Genomic DNA, 18,974 nt, shown 5'->3' with positions numbered 1-18,974 from the left:
ATCAGGCAGAGGGGCCTCTGGGGCAACGTTACCTTGGTGATTTCACTCTGGCTGGTTCTAGTTCCTTGGTTTTCAGCCCAGAAGCTTGATATCCACAGCTTCTGTGTTGATTAGACCCGGGGTTGCTGACTCACGCCTTCCGAGCCCAGATGAGGCAGATGATAAAATCAGAATAAGAATTTATTAATTTACATCATGGCATATAACTGTTTAATGGATTGGATCCTCACGTCGCCTGAACAGTATAGTCTCAGTACATTCTCTCCCTGTAGGCAAGATACACGGGCAGCCAAATTATAATCAGAAGGCTGCTTACTGAGCAGACGTCAGAGCAAGGAAAGTTAATTACAGTCTATGATTAGAATTTTTAATGGCACCCAGCTCTAATAGAATGATATGTCTACTTCTATAACCAGAACACACCTGCCAGCTGGACGTCTTTGTAGTCAACACAATGCTTGCCTCTGTGACCCACCTGTAACCTGGCTCCGTTTCTGGCCACTGCCCTCAGATTGAGATTTTCCTTCAGATTCCTTAAGCAGGGCATGAAGAACCATATTAAAAAAAAAAAAAAGAAAGAATGATATGTGTGACTAGAATAAAAGACACAGCCAAGCAAGTTATAAGTCATAATAGTCCTAATCCACACAACAAAGAATGTATGCAGACCTGCAGATCAGTAAGAAAACATAAATAACCTGGTGGGGAAATTGGGCAAGTTATTTGAGTAAGCATATCATGTAAGAGGAAGGAAGTATGTCTGACAGGTTTATTTATGAAGGGATGATGAGCAGTGGAGGGCATTCAGAACAAGGCTGCCATGAGCACCAACCCTCTGCTCATTCTGTTGACAAAAATGGAAACACTGGAGCGGATGTGAACAGGAGGGTCTCTTACACATTCTTAGTGGGCAGATGAATTAGTAAAACCACTAATGTGGAAAACATTACCTCACTATCTCCCGAAGCTTATGATCCAGCCACTTCCACCCCAGAAGCAAACCTGAGAGATTCAATGGGAGATTTTTGCCAGAATAGTCATAGAAACACTGGCTAGCCCAGTGAAGACCTAGAAATAACTCAAAAGATCAACAGTAGGAACTCCGGTAAATAAAGCATGGTATGGTCACATTGATGAGTTAGTCCCTTCTGTTCTCGTTGCCATCATTGTGGGGGAAGTCCCATGGTCACGGGCTTGATGAGGTACAGGCCTTTCTGACTTCAGTGTCTTTCAGAAACTTTAGTGTTATCTGTGCAGGTTTATAGTAGCTCAGATTTTCTTTTTTCTGTGAGTCAATCAAAATTTAATAGGATTTCTTTCTTAGAGCATTAAAGCTGCATACCCACACAGACATACACATGGACAGACAGACCTGCCCATGCAATGTATACATATATAAGGAAGACACACAAATTTTGGTAAAATTATTTAAGGGAAGACCTAGCAGACCTGCCTGGATCCCTTCTCCTCTCCTTGCTTTGAGTGTTCACTGCCAACAGTTCAAATCTCCCTTCCTTATTTAAAAAACAGAAAAGCCCCCACATTTGTTTACCCCACACACACCCCGTGTGTGTACATCCATGCACACAGAGGACAACTTTCAGGAGTCAGTTCTCTCTTCTGCTACGTGGGTTCTGGGTCTTAGGCTTGGCAGCAAGCGCCTTAACCCAGAGCCATCTGGCTGGCCCAAGACTTACTCCCTTGTTCTAAAGACTTGATGTTGGCCAAATAAGGTCGCCTGAGTTAGGAATCTATGCTTTTCCCTTTACCCCTCCTCTCCAGTGTGGCTCATGACTACTGGCTCAGGGGTACAAAGGGTTAATTATTTGCCTCAAGGTAGGCCCAGCACTTGGGCATTAATGTGCTCCACATGTCCTGGGGGGTCAGGATGGGGTCCCTGGACAACAGAGCCAAGCAAGTCATCCATGCTCAGCTCCCTGCCCCCTTCACTTTGCTTGTTGCTGGAGACCCCCGCCCCCTCTCCCATTCACACACAAAGGTATCAGCATTGCTTACAGAAGACTCTGGCCACAGGCTCTGCTTCCGCGGAGATGGCTTCAAACAAAGGGAAGAAAACCCAGGAGTCCACGATGATTATCACAGCCAGGGAGAGGCAGGAGGATGGGAAAGGCTCCAGAGAAAGCCCCATCACTGATGAGCATGCCATTCACCAAGGCTTGTGATTAATCTGTTTCTGTAGACCTGAATCCACTTTAGAAGATATGTATAAAGATAGGAGTTTTAATTTTAGAATGTTCTCGTTTATCATGAATTTATTGCACTTCCATTCGCACTGGGATGGCCTCAGCTGCTGCATTCTAACAGCAGCTGAGGCCAAAAGCTCTTCCTGCATGGAAACTGGAGCTGAAGAGGCAGGAAGCACCCACGTTCACAGCGAAATGAAGAAGTTCATTTGGGTAAACAATAATAAATAGATAAGACAGGTCACTTAAAGGAGAGTGATGGATGGTAATGGACCTCCAGACTGAGAAAAGCAGAGGAGATAGCACTTGGGCTCTTGTTTTAAATCATTCTGAACATTATTCTTCGTCTATTTCCCTAAACCACGTGAACAGGGGGAGTTAGATTTTATTTTCTACAGTTTATGGAGGGAAACATCTCACGGGCTGCACGTTTCTTGTCTTAGATGAATAATTAAAACGTTCTGTTTTCTAAATGAAAATCCCACAGAAAAAAGAAAATCTGAGCTACTATAAGCCTGCACAGATAACACTAAAGTTTCTGAAAGACACTGAAGTCAGAAAGGCCTGTACCTCATCAAGCCCGCGTCCATGGGACTTCCCCCCACAATGACGGCAACGAGAACAGAAGGGACTAACTCATCAGTCTTGGGGCTATGGGTGTGTGCTCATGCGCCAAGTGCACGCGTGTGTGTGCGTGTGCGTGTGTGCGTGTGCGTGTGTGCGTGTGTGTGTGTGTGTGTGTGTGTGAGGACAGTTCGCAGGAATGAGTCCTCTCCTTCCATTAAGTGGTTCCTGGGGATTGAACTCAGGTTGTCAGGTCTGGCAGCAAATGGCCTTTCCTGCTGAGCTATCTTGCCAGCCACCATGTTTTTTGAGGCAGAGCTTCTCATTGGCCTGGAGTTTGCCAGTTCATCTGCTGGCTAGCCAGTCATCTCCCAGGGTTAAAAGAGTTTGCTGCCACTCGGGGCCTGCAGACCAAATTCAGGGACTGATGCTTGTGTGGAAATCACATAGACCAAGGTCTCCCAACCCCGAGTTTTCTTCACAGTCTGTGTGTGTGGGTATGTGTGAGAGTGGGGAGCAGGCGGGACTCAACCATCTCCAGGTCTTACTCCAGAGTCTCCCGGGAGCAGACGAAGACGCTTGTGAAATTACTGATTAAGGACAGCAGCCTGAAGCTGGCGTGGAGTTCGCTGCTGCCTGTGAGTGCTTGAAACGGAGCCACTCACGGGACGGCAGCCACGTAGACGCCATGTTACTCACTTCAGTCTTGTGGTCACGGAAGGTGGGGAGTAACAGAATGGCCCAGCTCCTTCAGCCCTGTGACCTTGCACCGTGATGTGATCTCAGGGAGCCTCAGGGGTGAAATGCTGGAGATAAATCTAGGGCCCTCTGCTAGGCAAGTGCTCTACTCCTGGGTTATGCCAAGCTCTGGCTATTTTTTTTTTTTTTTTTTTTTTTGAGACAGTCTCACCATGTGCCCCTCGCTGATCTGAAACTTGCTAGGTAGACCAGTCTGGCCTCAAACTCAGAGAAATGCCTGCCTCTGCCTTCCAAGTGTTGGGATTACACGTGTGCATGACCACACCTGGCTCTCTCTCTCGAGCTCGCGCTCGCTCTGTTTTTCAAGACAGGGTCTCTCTGTGTAATTTTGGTGCCTGTCCTGGAACTCTCTCTGTAGACCAGGCTGGCCTCGAACTCACAGAGATCCGCCTGACTCTGCCTCCCGAGTGCTGGGATTAAAGGCGTGCGCCACCACCGCCCAGCTCTCACCCTTGGCTTTCTATCTTTAAAGTGTGAATGGTGTTAGTATTTGCAATGACTTACCAAGACAGTTAAGGGAGCTGGTAAAGTTGCCCGTTCCTTTGTGGCAGTGGGAACAATCAGCACCTGTTAGAGCGGCTCCCCTCCCCAGCTGGTGGAAGACGATCTATCAATCAAGTCACTGACATTTTCTTCAGGTGAGGCTTGCTTGCTTGTGGCTTATGACACAGAAGCGAAGATCTCAATAGTTTACAGAAAGGCACAGTTGAACCCGAAGTCACTTACGGTATCGTTGGGTTTTAAAATGTTGGGAAACCCCCAGTTTTTATGTACAGCTGCCTCTAGATTCAAACAAAGGACCAGTGCCTAGAATCTTCCTAGGTCTAGCTTCTAGCACAGCCCTGTCAAGCACATGGGGTCATCTCTTGAGTTTCACAGGTCCTGGGAAGGCTCTGATCTAACTCTGTGCTGGGTCAAGTTGAGGATGTGCTGCAACTCTGGAATGTCCTATGGAGGCCCTGCTTCTCTGATGTTTCTTTACGAAGACCAGCGAGGCAGAGGCAGCTCCGTTCCCATCCTTATCGCCGGCATCATCCTCATCTTTCCGGTTGATGAATTCTGGAATCTTGCCAAACCAGGCAGCTTGTGAAATAAATTCCCCCTGCTGTTTGCACTGAGCCTTAAATCATGAACACCAGCTGTTTTGTGTATTTGAAATAAAGCTCCAGGTGTACTGGGGGGCATCAAGGGAGCACTGGCCGTCCCCCCCTCTCCTCTAGGGTATCTATGGGAACTGCGGCTCAGCTTACTCCTTTAACACAGAAAGTGAATCCGGGTCCCGGCCCCTCATCCTCAGCAAGGCCATGCTCAGCAGCTAGTGAATGTCTGCAGATCTGATTTGCTACATGTGGCCAGTCAACAATCACATAAGCCATACTCTCAACAAGTTAGGACGGCAGGGAAAGAGTGCTTTTTTCCAACAAATACGATCTGTGGGATTCTGGAAAAGAGATTGGAATGCATGTCCCTAAGTTCTGAGACAGACAGCATAAATTAAGCATGGAGCGATAAGGAAAGCTCGATACTGGTTGAGTTGTTTGCAGTTTTCCAGTGATTTATAGTTCTCAAATGCTTTATAGCTATTGGATAATTAAATTATTGCAACCACCTGGTGATGTATGCAGGCTGAATACTATTATGCTCACTTCAGCAGGAGACGAAGAGGGCAGTTGTGGGTCTTGGAAATGAAGCTGTGTCTGGGTCCCCGCTAAGAAGGCAGAGTCCAACATCCAACTTTGTTTGGGAGCTTGAATGCCTCTGAAGTGTGTCTAGTCCCATTAACTTCCCAGCCTTGGATTACCTGCCTGCCCTTCTGACATGGTGTCTCTTCGGGTTTGCAGCTAAGAAAGGGAGTTTGTGAGGAAGCGGGTGTCAGGTCACCCTGTCATTGCTAGCTGAGGAGACTGCCGACTGGACGACATGGCCCCTTTCTGGCCCTCCCCGATCCCTGTGCCTGTGTTCAAGATTTCCTTCCAGGGGAACCATGAGCAGAGTTTTCATATGGAACGTCTAGAATGGGCTGAAGTCTACTATGTCTGCTGTTCAGGCCTTTCATAGGACCTTCTGACCGTTCATTCGGGGGGTACAGCCTGTGGAAACACCTGCCTCACCTTGCCCATCAGCCTCTCCCACCCTTAGATGATAAAGTGTTCACGCCTGTCAACAAGCAAATAGATGTAGTCTGTTTCAATATTTAAACAACCTGGCCTAGACTTGAAAAATCCATTAGCTTGGGTCTAGAGCTTCCAGGCGAAGGCACAGTTTTGTACGGTTGGGATCCTCAGCACGTCATAAAAACACACCGAGTGGACGCTCACAGCTGTGTCAATATCATATCTAGAAGTCCAGTGTCTTTCCACTGAGCTAACTGGAACTGATCATCTTTCCCACTCAGCTCTGAGCCCTTGACAAGGCTTTGCCCTTTGAAAAAAATTTTTATGGCAGCTTGGTGGTGGTGGTGGTGGTGGTGGCGCACACCTTTAATCCCAGCACTAGGAATGCAGAAGCAGGAGGATCTCTGTGAGTTTGAGGCCAGCCTGGTCTACAGAGCAGGACAGCCAGGGCTACACAGAGAAACCCTGTCTCAAAAAACCAAAAAATAAGTAAGTAAATAGATAAAAATAAAATGTCATGGCATTTATTTATTTGGGGGTGGTGTGAGCACATCATTGCACATGTGGATCGGAGGATGCTTGGCGGAAGTCAGCCCTCTCCTTCCATCAAGGCGGGCGGGCATGGCTGTCACACTCGGCCCACCAGGCTTGTGGCCTTTACCTGCTGAGCCATCCTGCTGGCCTGGCATTATTCTTTTCTGATGGATGGGAAAACACAAGAGGTCTGCAAAGCAAAGGCTTTGTTTCAGTTTCAAGTGGACATGTATTAGAAAACTCAGGCTCAGCCAGGCCCCGTGGGAATGGATGACCTGTCTCATCATTGTGAGGCGATTTTTCTAAAATACTCCCAAGGCAGCTGGTGAGTGGACAGATAGTAACTTGGTTAAGGAGTCATGTCAAAGAAGACACCAGATCCTTCTCTCTCTCTCTCCTGTTGCAGGGCCATCAACAGGATAAATGTCTAACCGGCGCGTCTCTGTACACCCTTGAGGTTTCCTGGCAAGGGGCTTCTATGTAGTCTTTAGTTTACTCTGGAAAACGAAGGCGAGACTTTCATGGTCAGAAAGACATTTGCTCTTGCTGGAAAGGGGACAGACTGCCAGGTTGGGAAAGGCCTGTCAGTGAACAGCATCGACCTGGGAAAGGCTGCTGAGAGGAAGCAAGGGCCAGGTGCCAGCTTCCTCAGGGACCGATGGCGCCATGACCTTGGGAATAAAACGGGGACATGGGGAGGAAAGAGTACAGGGGTGACTTCCCTCACTCCCAAGAGAGGAAGTAAAAGAAAGTGAACGTTGGCAGAGGTGGACACTTTTCTCATGGGCATGCCTCATAAAGCTTTTCCTTCAACAATACCAAGATTCTGAACTTTTCTGATCCTTGAATCCAAATTTTTAGATTCTTCCTCAGATGTTGCCCTCAACACTTAAGCAACACAAGGCCCAGAGTAAAGATTTTTCTTAAGAATTAATGCCCCAAATTCTGCATCTTTTCTTCTTTACCGTGTGTGTGTGTGTGTGTGTGTGTGTGTGTGTGTGTGTGTGGTGTGTGGTGTGTGGTGTGTGTGGTGTGTGTGTGTGTGTTGTGTGTGTGTTGTGTGTGTTGTGTGTGTGGTGTGTGTATGTGTGGTGTGTGGTGTGTGTGTGTGTGTGTGTGTTGTGTGTGTGTGTGTGTGGTGTGTGTTGTGTGGTGTGTGTGTGGTGTGTGTATGTGTGGTGTGTGTGTGTGTGTGTGTGTGTGTGTGTGTGTGTGTATTGGTTCTCACCTTCCCTTGAGGGTTGTGAGGACTAACCTTGGTCAGACTTGCCTGGCAAGCGCTGTTAGCTGCTGAACCTTCTTGTTAGCCCCCCACCTCTGTTTTTCGGCATGCTGAAGCGCATCTCAAATGTCTCCTGGTCTCACCACCCACGTCATTTCTGTGGAGTACCACCATTTCAACTCCATTGCCAGTGCCTTTTCTCCATGTTTGGAAATCCATTGAGAGATACTCCTTTTACATTTCTTCACATCCACACTGTCTTTTCAAGGATGTTAGAACAATAAACAGCCCTGGAAGCTGTAGATAGTGTTTCCCTCAGGAGTGAAGGGCAGATTTATTTACTGTCCAGTATAATAAAAATAATGTCTGTTTCTGAAGCAAAGGACAGTTGGGTTCACTGCCTATTACAAAAGTTCAGGGTCTTTGGGTTTCAGCTCTGACATGTGACGAGCTTAGAAGCCTGCCTCTCCTGCTTTATCAACAAGCAAAAAGCTGAATAAACTGAAAATCAATGACTTTTCTTGGACTTACCAGAGAATTGGGGTCAGAGGGCAAACTGAGGTCCTGGAATCTAGAGAGACAGCACTTTCCGAGTCACAGATGTGATCTATTTACCCAGAGCAGACGCCATGGTGGGTAGGAGGATCAGGGTTGCGCAGTAACTGGGATGAGGGTGGAGGTTGAGTGTGGTCTTGCGTGAGTGTGAGAGGCCCTCCAGACATGCAGTCTCAGCCTCCCTCCTTGTGTGTTTTGCTTCGTTTTGTTTTTGTGGGTCTTTCTCTAGAACCTCGCTAGGTTCTCCTGGTAAAGAAGTAAGAAAACGTTCCTGTTGTCTCAGACGGGACGAGAGAGCCAGCCACTTTGAAACACACCTGGCATGCCCTCCACAGCCCAGCCCCACTCCACAGAGGAGAGAATGTTGAACCTTTCCACCTAAAGACGTGATATGCGAGGCTGGAGGGATGGCTCCATGGCTGTGTGTCCAGAGGACCTGGACATGGTGGCTCACACCTGTCTGTAACTCCAGTCCTAAGGGAGTCCATGCCCTCTTCTGGCCTCTGCAGGCACCAGGAACACAGGTGGTACACAGATGTACATGCAGGAAAGACACTCATGCACATCAAAGAACATTTAAAAAAATGAATATGTTTCTAAGGTGACGGACATGCTAGCGACCCCGATTTGAACATTGTACATGGATTACACATGTCAAAATGTCACTCCCACCCCATGAAGGTATACAACAACAACAACCACATGCCAACCTAAAAATCGTCTCTACTAAGTGCCGAGTAAGACTTCCAAGACTTCATCTGACTTTAGGGGGGAGGCGGGACCAAATTCAGCCTCCTCTAATCATCCTCTCTCACCTCAGGGAGGTAAGGGGAACCACAAAGCTAAGACCACTGGTCAAGCCTGTAGTCCGGGAACTTGAGACTCCTATTTGATCCTAAGGCTACGGAGTCTTTTCTGATCCTTGTATCTCATTACCATACCAGTGGGGCTCACTCTGGATTCAAGCTGAAAGAGTGGTAAGGTGCTTCTTTGTCAGAAGATGCTGCTGAGGAAGTCCAAAGATCAATCAATCAACCAATCATCATCAATAATAATAATAATAATAATAATAATAATAATAATAATGACACTTGAGAAATCTGAAGGTTCTAGTATTGTGTATCTATGTCAAACACGAAACACAGCCCAGTCCTACCAAGATTAATGTAGAACCTCACACCAAAGGCCTATTTACTTCAGTTCTATTACTCTGCATGTTGTGTTCATCTTTCAACAAAAAATTACAAGGCATGCTAAGGGCAAGGAACAAAACATGGTAGAGACAAGGCAAGCATCAGAACCAGACTCATTCTGGGGAACCAGCACCTAGGGAGTTAAAAACAACCACGATCAGGAACTAGGAAGGTGGCTCAGTGCTTAAGAGTACTTGCTGCTCTTGAAGAGGGCCAGAGCTCAGTTCCCAGCACTGATGTTGGGTGGCTCATCACTGCCTGTACTTCTGCCCCGGGGTCTCTGACACCCATTTCTGGCCTCCTAGGGTACAGACACACAGGTGTACATATTTATACGCACATAGATAAAAATAAAATATATCCTTAAAAAGCAACAGTGATGAATATGTTAAGGCCTCTAATGGAAAAGGGTTCACATACAAAACCACACAGGTAATATAAACAGCAGAGAGAAAACCAAATCCCAGAGGAAGTGCTGGGAGTCAGGAGTACTGTAACAGAATTAAAGGATGCTTTTGATGGAACTATTATCAGTAAACTAAACGTGGCCAGGAGAAAGAAAAAGGGAGATTAAAGATAAGGTCAATTAGAAAATTCTGGAAGTAAAATGTAAAAGAGGAAAGAAAAAAAAACCCTTCCAGACAAAACAATAGAATACCTAAGAACTGTGGGACAATTTTTAAAGGTATAATATACGTTGAATTGGAACACTAGAAAGAACAGAGCAGAAGAAATATTTGAAATGATATAGCTGAGAATTTTCACAAATTAGCATCATCAACACCAGGAAACTATACCTGGAGACATCATAATTTAATTTCAGAAAAGCAAAGACATCAAGGGGGAAGCCGCCCTCTACAGAGTCAGGAATAAGAATTACCTAGGCGCTCTGTTAGGAACCACGCAAGAAGAGTGGGGTGAGATATTTGCGGTGTTGAAAGAAAAGCCCACTCTTCTAGAATTCTGTATCCAGTGCGATCATCCTTCAAGAGTCAAGGATCAATACTTCCTCAGACAAGCAAAATCCCAGGGCATTCATCACAGCAAACTTGCTCTGCAAGCAATATTAAAAGAAGTGATTCAGGGCATAGGAAATGATAGAGGTTTGGGACACTCAGATCCATACAAAGAAAGGGAAGGGGGGAGGAATAACTGAAGGAAGAATCCAAAGAGTTTCTTTTTGCCATTCTTAATTTAGTGGATAACTTCTCAGTCAAATGGCAGTGTGTTATGGATGTAGCATGTGGAGTAGTGAATGAATTTAGCAGCATTACAAAGGACAGGAGAAGGGAACCAGGAATGCTAGTTACAAGGCACCCGCCTGGTAGTAGAGTGCCATTTGAAAGAGTGTTATAAACTAGAAGCAATTACAGGTTAAGCATGATACAATAATGAGGCAAAATCTGACAGCCATGAGGAAAACCCAAGTCTACCATTATAGTGGGAGACTTTAAAAACTCATCTTTCGGCAATTTATAGGCAGCACAGGCAGAAAATCAGTAGAAAAAATATGGTTGACCTGTTAAGGCACCATCCATCAGCTTGCTATCCTCGGCATTTATGGAATAATCTTTCCAACAGCAACTGGGTATGCATTCTTCCTGAGATCCCACGGAATACACACTAAGGTAGACACATCCGGGCTCACAAAGATATAAAAAAATTTGTAAGAATGGGAATCATAAAAGGTTTCAGGCTCTCTGGGCTCAGAACCCTTCTGTAATTCACCCACTGACTTTGCGGGTGTCTCTGATCTCTTGTGTTGCCTCGTGAGAAAGGGGGCTCAGAGGAGAGCCACAAGGGTTGAAATCGTCTCCGAGTCAGGGCTTGTGTGCCCTTGGCTGACATCAGTCAAACTGTGCCAAATAACTTGTTCACTTTATAGAAAGTTCTTCATTAAAAAACTCTTCAGTTCTTCATTAAAAAAAAATCTTTACTTTGTGTATTATGGTATATGTATGTGTCTGTATGGGTGTTTACACGTGTGTGCGGATGTGCGTGCATGTGTGAGTGTGTGGAGGCCATGCATGTGTGAGTGTGTGGAGGCCAGAGGTCGATGCTTTCCCAGTTGCTCTCCACCTCATTTTGGGAGACAACGGGGTTTTTCAGTGAACTTGGACTCCATGGATTCAGCTGGTTGGCCAGCCGGTTAACTCCAGGGATCCCTCTGTCTGTCCCTTCAACACTGGGGTTACAGACATGTGCTGCCATGCTTTGTGTGTTTACATTGGTGCTGGGATCCAAATTCAGCCCTCATCTTACACAGCAGGTATTTTACCAACTGACACATTTCCTCAGCCCTATATTGATTTACTTCTCTCTGTCTCTGTCTCTCTCTCTCTGTGCGTGCATGTGTGTGTGTGTGCGCGCGCCCGCGCACATGTACTTGTGGAAGCCAGAGGACAAATTCAGAAGCCATCTACCTCAGTTTTTGCTAGTATCTCTCTTTGACTTGTAGCTTGTTGAGCAGGCTGAGTGGGCTGGCCAGCAAGCCCCAGGGACGCGCTTGTCTCCTCCACACTGGGATTTCAAATGCATGCTACCATACTGGACTTTTTTTTTTTTTTTTTTTTTTTTTTTCAAGACAGGGTTTCTCTGTGTAGCTTTGGAGCCTTTCCTGGAACTCACTTGGTAGCCCAGGCTGGCCTTGAACTCACAGAGATCCGCCTGGCTCTGCCTCCCGAGTGCTGGGATTAAAGGCGTGCGCCGCCGCCACCCCATACTGGACATTTTAATGTGGGTTCTTGGATTGAACAAAAACACCTTACTGACAGAGCCATCTCCTCAGCCTCCCTTCACAGTTTGTGACTACATATTTCCTAGTTTTTACCTTTTTTCCTACCCAGATCAATACTCAGATACCTGGGTTAAGCCAATGAATGTCCAAGGGAGGCTAATAATTGGCCTCCAGTATGTTGGTTTCATCATTATTTGGGTTGCATCAAGGTTATCAAAACTCTTTAAGACTGAGAAGTTCAGTGCTCCATTTTCCGCTCATTTATAGAAGGCACACACAAATGCTGCTGTGTGGACAGAGACAAGGAAGGTGGGCAGCCACACTGGCAACCTCCCCCTCACTCCCCCCTCCCCCACCCCTCTTCCCACCCTTGTACAAAAGTTGGCTTTGTTCAGGAGACTGAATTCCACACACACAGGGAACGTAGCTGTGTAATTTATGTTAGTCAAGGCCAGCCTGAAGCCAGCATGGACCCAGCAGGAGTTTGAAAATTATTGATCCCAGAGGCCTGCCTTGGGGTAAGACGGTCCTGACTCTACGTGACAGCAAGGGGCAGCGAGAAAATCCCAGCCAGACGCCAGGCTCTAAAGGCAAACTCCTGCTCACAGCTCTGCTCAATGTCCCCCCCACGGTACAACAATTTCAAGGAGAGTGAAATTCCCCAATGTCTATCAACATTTACTTAACAAAAAAATCAATGAAAAATCAGATTCTGCCACCCAGCCCTGTGTGAGAGATATTTCCAGAAACAAAGAAATGACAGGGTGAAGGCTTTCAAAATTAATTGATGCTCGATTAGACCACGCTTCAGGTTTTTTTTTTCATGCTGAATTCCTATAATTTAAAAAATTAGCATGTCACACCCAAGCTGTATAATTACATAGCTTAGAAAATTCTGCAAAATATCATTGTGTTCATAGTTTGTATTTTACAAACCATAAAGAAAAACCGAGGTTGAAAGGATGAGATTAAAAACACAGGGCAGAAGTCCTGAGCCTTTCTCCTTTACCCCGGCTACAGGAGCGATGCCTCACGTCGGAGGTGTCTGAATCCAGTTCCCCTCCTCACCCTCTGCAGGCTCGCTTTAGTCTCGGAAATGAGCATCCGTTCTTCAACTCCATGAGGGCCCCACGTGCTGCAGCCCACAGACTTGATCTAACCTCTGCTGTGCTGTACAGCCTTCAAGCTAAGAATGGTTTGTTCATTCTACAGAGATTGTTAGCTGGATCCTGGGTAGCCATACTCACCCCTACCCGCCCCCCCAGCCCCCCCCCCAGCCCCCTCAGGCAAGGGCTGTGGGACAGAGGCCCAGAGCATGCTTCCGCAGTCCTCAGCCTAGAGACAGATGGAATGGGTTAGAACTGGGGCTCCCTTGGTGGGTACCTGAGCCAGCTGGAAGGGCACGTAGTCTAGAAAAGTTGAGAGAGAACAGCTGGGTGTCTGGATGGAGGCAACCATGTGGCAGAGGGTTGTCTAAGAGCCCGTCATGAACTGCAGGGGCAGGGAGGGAGGGTGTAAGGTGGTGAAGTCGGAGGGTTACACTTGAGGACGGCATCAGGTGGGTTCTCTGGCTGTGGGGGAGACACGAGAGTCCAGTAACGGAGAAGGAGGGCACACAAAAGGTGTCAGCTCTGAGCGAAGCCGGCATTGCTGAGGGCCCAGGAACTGGGACTCGGTTCTACGATCGGAAGGAATCTTTCCAGTGCATGAAAGGACAGAACGAGCCACAAACGACAGATCCTAGACCCTGGTCTGGGCTACTCCCAGGATTCCTGAAGTCAAGCCGGTGAAGGGCCAAGCCCCCGCCTACAAGGGGTGAGCTGCACGTTGTTAGCTACCTGGGAAGAATTCGAGTGTGTGGTCGATGGTGACAGGAGCCCAAGATGTGATTAGCTAAAACCAAAACCGGGGAGATGTGGTTAGTGGCTATGGTTTCCCCTAGAGGGTGGGAAACCCCGTGTGGGAGTCTGCATGAGGAAGCAGATCTTGAGCCCCCCAGTCTCCAGCAATATTAGACCACCTTTTGGTAGCTCATTGTTCTCTTGGCTATCCAATACTTAATTCCCTCTGAAAGCACATCTTTCGAATAGCTCTGGAAGGTAGGCTAAACCTGTTTTTCAGTTAATTCAATCACATTTGAGTATCCTGAGGGGGATCTGCTCTTTTAAAGAATTGTGGAAAATTCGCTTGTTAATCAAAGAATCCGATGTGAACCGTGGCTCGCTCCTGTTTTTCTGTTGTTTTAAAGATTACAGTTGACGTATTTATTTCTGTAAAGCACCCAAAGGGGACTTGTGGAGATTAAACATAATTTAGTCTGGGAGTTTTATTTGTGAGCATTGAGGCACCTCATGGATCTTGGAGACCCTCAGGGTGGTCGCTGACAGAGGTGGGAATTAATACCTTTAATGACAGGGATTCAGGGCTCTGTAGCATCAGGTTTCCTGGGGCCTTCCTACCCCTGTCTTGGCTACTTAACTCCTTCTCATCTTACCCAGCGGCTCAAATGCCACTGTTGGTTCTTTTCTTTTTCTTTCTTTCTTTTTTTTTTTTTTTTTTAAATTCTGACTGTGTAGTTAAAAATTACACATATATATAATGTATAATATAGAAGTTAAATTTTTTGTGGCATTAAGTATGTTCATAGTACCACGCAGCTATGAGTACCCACACATCTCCTTGACTTTGCCAGATCCCCCAACTGAAATCTCCCCTCAGTAAGCAACTGTCCCCTCTCTCCTCTTCCTCATCATCCTTGGTAAATATCTCTTTATGTATTCCATGGCTCTGAATACCCACTCCCATTTTGTAGACCTGGAGAAATATTCGACAGCTTGTTTGAAGAGTGGAACTCTTTTCTAACCACTTGCTATCAAGAGTCCTACCCACTCCTTGCATCCATGTTACTTGAATTTATAAACCCAGATAAGGTCGTACACGGATACTTCCTAACTTCTCAGTTTGGGGCATTTTTTTTTTCTTGGATTGATTTCTCACTATGAAAAGTATGGATATAAGCTTGACCTGAGGGCTGGCACCTGTAACCTTAGAATGTGAGAGGTGGAGACAGGAAGCTCGCCCTGGGATCTGAGGCCAGCCTGGGCCATAGAGTGAAACTCTGTATCTTATCCATCCCCCTAAAAAAAGAAAGAAAGAGAAAAAGAAGACTTTAACATTCTAGCATTTTCATCCATTCATTTAAAAATATATTGGACATACACGGGCTGGTTTTATAGTCCATGTTCAATTCAGCTCCAGAACAAGGAACATCACCAAAGAGCTTCACGACCCCCCAAATGCATACTCTCCCTGTCCCAGACAAAACGAGTCTGCACTACTGATTTCCTTGCTTTTCCTCTTAATTGTCACCTTGGTATATATTTTTTAAAGCCACATATTGTTCTGTGGGCCTGTATAAATGGAAACAAACATTTTCTGACTTTGTCATTTTACTTTACATTTTTGAGGTTTGCCCACCTGGGTGCATGTACCTGGGATGGATTCCTTTCCATTTCTTTGTTTTTGTTTTTGAGACAGGGTCTTACTATGTAGTCCTGGCTAGCCTGGAACACACAGAGATCTGCCTGCTTCTCTGCCTCCTGCGAGCTGGGATAACAGAGACACACCACCATGCCTGGCTGCTCGTTTCCACTCCGTTTCCAGTCTTGTGCACGTACTTTGGAACATCTACCTTCTTCAGGCTGGTAGGCAGGACAAGAGGACACAGTACATTTTCTTTCTACCTTACTAGCTAGTGTGATGCCAACAAAAAGGATATTTTCCACACGCTGGGAGAGAGCCCAGAGCCTCACACATTACTAGGTTGGTGCTCTACTATGGAGCTATCTCCCCAGCCTAATTCGACCAATTTTCTGACATTATTTCACTTTAAACTCTACCAAGAGTAGATGAGAGACTGTATGCTCCACATCTATTTTTGTTAACTCTGATCACTGGCTGAGTTTTTAAACTCTTGCTAATTTGGTGACATAATATGGTAATTTGGTTGTGGTTTAATTTGCTGTTATCTGACTGAATTTTGTACATTTATAGACCATTTACGAGTCCTCTTCTGTGACATGACCTTTCATTAAAAAGAATTTATAGAAATTGATTCACATATGTTCTTTATATATCTTAGATATTAATTCTTCACCAGTTTTATATGTTGCAAATATGTCCTCCAAGTTCTTAATTTAGAATCTTAAAAACAGATGTCCTTTCTTTCTTTAAGATGTGGTCTTGTTAAGTGGCCCAAGCTGGCCTCCAACATATTAAGTGTCTCAGGCTGGCCTTGAACTTTCTCTATCAACCTTTGAGTAGCTAGGATTATGAGTGCGTACCTCTGTGCCAGGTTTAGACAGTCTTCATTAATTTTTTTTATTTTAACATTAGAATAAATTAATTTTTAATTTTATTTTGAGATAGAGTATCACTGTGTATGCCGGACTGTCCTCCAACTTGGGATCCTCCTGCCTCAACTTCAATAGCGGTGGGATTACAAGAGTACACACCATGCCCGGCAATCTTTTCTTTAGTTGTCTTTCTTTTTTTTTTTTTTTTGATTCTTTTTTCTTTTAAAAAATGGCAGCGGCGGCGGCGGCGGCGGTGGCGGTGGCAGGTGGTGGGGGTGGGGGTGTGTGTCTCAGTATGTTGCCCTGTCTGGCCTCAAAAAATCACCCTGCTTGAGCATTCTCATCACTGAAGCTTTTGATATAACCAGTCAGAGGTTCCTCACTTTAATGTAGTTGATTTTTACCCAGCTTTCCCTTTATACAAAACTTAATTTTGTTTTGCTTCTTATGTTTTGTTCTAAAAAGCTATTTCTTACCCCAATGTTGTATATTTTAAACAATCCTCCATGTTGTCTTCCATGAGCTTTATAGTTTTGTCTTTGCATTTCAGAATTTTAATCTACCTGGAATTGATTTTTGTATGTGGTATAATAGAGATTTAATTTCCTTTCTCCATACAGATCTATACTCGTCCCAGCCACATCCATTGTCTAGTCCGTCCGTCCCACATTGATCTGCTGTACCATGTCCACAAAGATGAAGTTTCCAAATGTGTATGGGATTATTTCTTTGCTTCCTGTCATCTTTTTGCCTTGCTAGAGTGTCACACTGTCTAAACAACGGTAGACTGAGGACGCCTCTCATCTACAGGGGTCGCTGGACCTTTCTTATGGTCTTGGTATTTTCAAATACAGTTTTTCAGCTTGTTGATTTTTATGTAACCATTAGGTTTTGAGGTGAAAGGAAGTAGACTGAATCTCTGGATCCTGGCCTGTTTAAGTTTAAATAAACAACAATACAGCTGTCCTGGTGGCTAAGGCCTTGCAAACAAGCTGTTGGGAGCAGAGGCAGGGGGATAACACATTCAAGGCTTCCCTAGTTGATCTCATTTTCGTTAATGGTACAGTCGCTGAGGGATTTGTTGGGAAGAGGAAAGAGTTCAGAGAGAAGAGAGAGTGATCACGGAGGGGTGTGTGTGTGTGTGTGTGTGTGTGTGTGTGTGTGTACATGTACGTACGTAAGCGCAATACACTGTTTAAATGTGTGCAACTGTAAAAAAGGAAAAAAGGCTAGGCACATATAATATAGTTCAGTGGTAGAGCTCTTGCCTAGCATGCATGGGAAAGGACCAAGAATTTGGTTAGTTGAGCTTGAAGAAATATCAACTAGAATTATAAATGAAAAAATAAATACCCTATTTTGTTGATGATAAAATAGGACTGATCATAAGAAACCGTAATTTTTATGCACCATCAAAACCACTGCCACTTACTGGAAGATGCGACCCAACTATACAATGCATCTTGATTTCAAAGGTTTTGAAATAAGGGGAGAATTTATTTTAGGGTTGATGTATTAAGCAATTGAAATTTAAAATTCAGCTGATCAATTAAATTGCATATGAAATGCAGTTGATGAGAAAATTACAAATATCTGATGTAAATTCATTCTCTTACATGTAGCCCAGAAAGATAATGAAATAAGAATACAACGAAATGGTTTCAAGTCTGAGAGGACGGCATGAAATGGCCTAATATCATCTAATCAAAAGCTCCAGATGGAGGTAATGGAGACTGGAAAGGAGACAACGTTTGAAAAACACAATGGCTGAGAAAATTTGAAAATAGTGCTAATATCCAAATGTAGGAAACTAAATGAATCTCGAACAGAACGGAACAAAGCAGTCTGCACTCGGGCATATTATGATTTCTGAGGTGTAAATAAATGATAACAAAACTGTAGAACATGAAAAGCAAAGAGACCTTCAAAGCAACCAGAAATGAGCAAAACCCCACCAAGGAACTTGGAGCCGACAGACCAACTGATTAAACAGCACAATGGAAGCCAGAACACCGCGGGGTACATTTTCAGTGTGTCGAGATCAGACAACAACCGAGTGGAATTTATACCCATTAAAACTCCTCCAAGAATGAGCAGAACAAAGGCTTCTCAAAGAAATCAAAACAACGACAAGAAAATTTTCAAGAGACTCCGAGCAAATGGAAAAATCACCCTAGATATGAGGTGCACTTTCTGTGAGGAGAAGCCAGAGCTCTGAGAACCCAGGGGAAGGCTTGCTCGGCTCTTAGTTGTCTAGCTGGCTTCTTAGGACTGTATGGATCTGCAAATACTTTTATGGCACCCCATGATGCACTTAGAAAGATGCTGTTGAAAATATTGTGCCCTGCATCCTACTTGCTCTTTTTGGGCAGGATTGTTTGGGTGTTTAACCCTGCCCACTTGCAGGAAGTAAAAGTCCTTCGACAAACTTATTTAAGGACATTTCCAGCCCTTCGGTGCTTTTCCCAGGTAGCCCAGGCACAGCCGCCTGCTCTGTGCTCTGCATTACCAGCTTACCCGTCAGAAGTAACAAGGGCCAGGACGAGGTTGCTCTGTTTTCCTTCCAGAGCTCTACCAAGTGTTTGGCACATAGTAGGTGTTCCAGTAGACTGCTTATTGAGTAAATGATGAAGGAACCATTAATGAGGAGTGAGAAGCCAGTATGAAGTATTTTGTGAAACATATATACGTGTTTCTGCTTCAAATTTTGCCATTGGCTGTGGTACTCTCGGAGGGT

The 18,974-nt window shown here is 45.2% G+C and overlaps 1 long non-coding RNA gene across 1 annotated transcript; it reads right to left on the bottom strand.

The window, feature by feature from the left end:
* Positions 1-133: 133 nt before the first annotated feature.
* On the bottom strand, positions 134-18,892 carry LOC143272121 (uncharacterized). Its single transcript, XR_013049553.1, has 3 exons — positions 18,755-18,892; positions 476-533; positions 134-266 (listed from the first exon to the last, which is right to left on the bottom strand). It is a non-coding gene; the product is annotated as an uncharacterized LOC143272121 (long non-coding RNA).
* Positions 18,893-18,974: the final 82 nt, after the last annotated feature.

The sequence above is a fragment of the Peromyscus maniculatus genome, chromosome 3 (genome assembly GCF_049852395.1).
Source record: "Peromyscus maniculatus bairdii isolate BWxNUB_F1_BW_parent chromosome 3, HU_Pman_BW_mat_3.1, whole genome shotgun sequence".
Lineage (NCBI taxonomy): Eukaryota > Metazoa > Chordata > Mammalia > Rodentia > Cricetidae > Peromyscus > Peromyscus maniculatus.
The sequence above is the reverse complement of the archived record's forward strand: the minus strand, read 5'-3'. Positions and strand labels throughout refer to the sequence as shown.